Below are 3931 nucleotides of genomic sequence, written 5' to 3'. Positions count from 1 at the left end.
AGGACTCAAACTGTGGTCAACTACATGGGCGTCCAGCAACATAGTCATTACTCTAACTGCTGGTCCCCATTATTTATTTTCTTAATCTTAACCATTCTGCCTGGGATTAAGTGATATCTCGTTGTGCTTTTGACAAGCACTTATTTTATGATTAGTGACGTTAAGCATGTTTTAATATTTTTGGGGGGCTATTCATATGTCTTTCTTGTAGAGCTGTCTTATAGAGTTGGTAAGTCATTTGTCCACCTTTTAATTGGATTATATTTTCAGCTAAGCACTTTGAGTTCTGTGTATATTCTGGTTATTAATCCCTTAGCTGAGGCACAGTTTATAAATATGTTCTCCCACTTTGAGTGTTGTCTTCTCACTCTAATTATAGTTTCTTTTTCTGTGCAGAAAATTTTTAGTCTAACGTAGTTTCACTTGTCTATTTTTTGGACAATTGCTCATGCTTTGGGGGTTTTCTTTAAGAACTCTTTGCCTACTCTAATGTCTCCAAGAATTTTCCTGGTGTTTTCCATCTGTAGTATAGTTTGAGCTTTTATATTTTGATCCTTGATCCATTTTTAGTTAATATTTGTTAATGGTGAGAGATAGGGATCCAGTTTCATTTTTCTACAGGTGTATATCCAGTTTTCTCAGTACCATTTTTTTAGAGGATTTTGCTATAGGGCACGTGCGCTCGCCAGACAGAGACAGACAGAGACAGAAAGTGAGAAATCAACCCCCAGGGGGGATGGCCACGCCACAATCCCTTCTCCTCCGTTCTCCTCTCGGGATCTTGCGCACACATGCACACACACCCAGCGTGAGTTTTAAGCCACCGGGTCTGGAATGCGAACCGTGGTCGATTACGTGGGAGTCCAGTGACATAGCCATTACACTAACTGCTGGTCCCTCAGCACCATTTTATAAAGAGATTTCCTTGTCCTTACTGGATTTTCTTGTACCTTTTGTTAAAGGTCAGTTGACCGGATGTCTTGGGGCTTCTTTTGGGGTTCTCAATTCTGTTCCATTGGCATACCTGCCTGTTATGTGCTAATCTCATGTTGTTTTGATTATTACAGCTTTGTAATAGGTGTAGAGGTCAGCAAGTGTGATGCTGTCTACCTATTTATTTATTTATTGCACAATATTGTTGTATTAATACAAGACCTTTTATGATTCTAGAAAAACTTTGTTTCATTTCTCTGTTTCTGTGAGGAATACTTCTGGGACTTTGATCAGAATTGCATTAAATTTATAGTTTAACTTGGGTAGGATTGACATTTTAATTATATTGTATCTTTCAATTTAAGTACATGGAATCTTTTTACACTTTTTTGCATCTTTTTTGCATCACTTTTTATTTTTATTTATTTATTTATTTATTTATTTATTTACGTTTCTCATAGTTTTCCTTGTAAATGACTTTCTCTTCTTTGGTTAGGTTTATTCCTAGGTATCATACTGTTTTTATGGCTATTTTAATTAGGACTGCTTTCTTCATTTCTCTCTTAGTTTTCTCATTGTTTGTGTTTAAAAATGCTACAGATTTTTTACATGTTGATTTTTTTAGTCTGCCACTTCACTGTATTCATTTATCACTTCCAGATGTTATTTTGTATATTATTTTGGATTTCCCATGTATATAATTATATTATCTGCTAAAAAATATAATATTTCTCCTTCTTTTACTATTTAAATGTCTTTTATTTTACTATTTTTTCTGATTGCATTCACTAGGACTTCCAATACTATGTTGAAAAGGAGTGTGTCTCTTTTGAGTAGAAAAACTCAGCCTTTCCTCTTTTGGTATGATGTTAGCTATGAATTTGTCATATACAGCTTTTATTGTGTTAAGGAGTATCCTTTCTATGCCAGTTTTGCTGAGAGTCTTAATTATGAAATGATATATTTTATCCAATGCTTTTTCTGCATCGATTGAGATGATCGTATCATTTTTCTTCCCTTCTGTAAATGTGATGTATTAGATTTATTGCTTTGTGTATATTCCATTCCTGGAGTATAGCCTACCTGATCCTGCTGTGCAATCTTTTTTAATGTGCTGTTGGATATAATTTGCTAGTACCATGTTGTGAATTTTTGTATCAGTATTCATCAGGTATATTGCTCTGTAGTTGTTTGATTTTGATTTGTTTGTTATGTCTTTGTCTCTTTTAGAAATCACATTGATAGAGACATGGCAGCTCAGAAGGACCAGCAGAAGGATGGCGAGGCGGAAGAGCTGAGCGCCATGACCCTGCTACTGAAGTTGATTCTATCCTGCGCAGGCCATGAGTGGCTTGAGCGGCACTGAGCGACCATTTGGTCCTGGGAGACCTTCGTGGATCAGCAGCGCTTCTCAGGGCCCCACAACCTGGGTGAGCTCTGCCAGCGCTTGGTCCGCAATGTGGAGTACTACCAGAGGAACTACATGTTCGCGTTCCTGGGCCTCATTCTGTACTGCGTGGTGATGTCGCCCATGCTGCTGGTGGCGTTGGCCAACTTCTTCAGCGCCTGTTAGATTCTGTATCTGCGCACGTTGCAGTCCAAGCTTGTGTTCTTTAGCTGAGAGGTGAGTCCAGCCCATTAGTATGCTCTGGTCAGAGGCATCTCCTTCTCCTTCTTCTGGCTGGCTGGTGCAGGCTCGGCCGTCTTCTGGGTCCTGGGAGCCGCTCTGGTGGTCATCGGCTCTCATGCTGCCTTCCACCAGATGGAGGCTTTGGACGGGGAGGAGCTGCACATGGAGCCTGTGTGAGACATCTTCGAGGACCTGCCCACCTCTAAGCTAGCTGCCCTATCTCCGTCTACTCCTGCTCTGCATGGCTCCACTGCTCAGGCCTAAGGTCCCATACAATCACCAGCACATAGAGGGAGTCACCCTTTGGAAATAAAGCTGTTACTGTAGTAGCATTCAAAAACAAAATCACATTGATAGAGGGTTCATAGAATGATTTTGGAAAGGTTTCTTCCTTTTGAATCTTTGGAAATAATATGAAAAGAATTAGTTACTTCTTTTTTAAATGTTTTGTAAAATATCTTTGGTAATTTGATTGGGATTGTGTAAAATTTGTAGAGTAAATTGGGTAGAATTGACATTTTGATTTTATTAATGTTTCCACTCCAAAATCATAGAATGTCTTTCCACTATTTTTGTGTCGTTTTCAATGAATTTATTTCCTTTTTTTTAAAGGTTTTTGCTATAGGGCATGTGCACTTTCCAGAAAGACAGAGAGAGAGAAATCACTCCCTCTCCAGGGGTGATGGCCATGCCACAATCCCTTCTCCTCTATTCTCCTCTCAGGATCCTTTTTTTTTTGGAGAGGTTTTTACTATAGGTTGCGTGCGTGCACTCGCCAGAAAGAGACAGAGAGACAGAAAGTGAGAAATCACCCCTTGGTTGGGGGAGGTTGAGTGGCCATGCCCCAATCTCTTCTTCTCCATTCTCCTCTCAGGATCTTGGGTATGTACGCACACATGCCCAGTGTGAGTTTAAGCCACCGGATCTGGGACTCGAACCGTGGCTGATTACATGGGAGTTCAACGACATAGCCATTACTCTAACTGCTGGTCCCTCCTCTCAGGATCTGGGGCATGCATGCACACATGCCCACAGTGAGTTTAAGCCACCAGGTCCGGGACTCGAATGGTGGTCGACTTCATGGGAGTCCAGTGACATAGCCATTGTGCCATCTGCTGGTCCCTTCAATTTCTTTCTTTTCTGTTTCATAGTTTTCCTTGTAGAGGTCTTTGACTTCTTTGGTTAGGTTTATTCCTAGATTTTCTTTTTTTTTTTTTTGGTTATTCTAAGTGGAATTGCTTTCTTCAGTTCTATCTAAGTCTGTTCACTGTTTGTGTTTAGAAATGCTATAGATTTTTGTATGTTAATTTTGTATCCTGCCACTTTACTATATTCATGTATTAGTTCTAAGAGTTTGTGTGTGTGTGT

General features: G+C 39.7%; 1 pseudogene; it reads left to right on the top strand.

The window, feature by feature from the left end:
- The first annotated feature begins 2182 nt into the window (after positions 1-2182).
- Positions 2183-2740, top strand: LOC102490774 (prenylated Rab acceptor protein 1 pseudogene; annotated as a pseudogene).
- Positions 2741-3931: the final 1191 nt, after the last annotated feature.

This window comes from Tupaia chinensis, unplaced genomic scaffold (genome assembly GCF_000334495.1).
Source record: "Tupaia chinensis unplaced genomic scaffold, TupChi_1.0 Scaffold146525_1, whole genome shotgun sequence".
NCBI lineage: Eukaryota > Metazoa > Chordata > Mammalia > Scandentia > Tupaiidae > Tupaia > Tupaia belangeri.
This window is presented reverse-complemented; position numbering and strand designations above follow the sequence as displayed.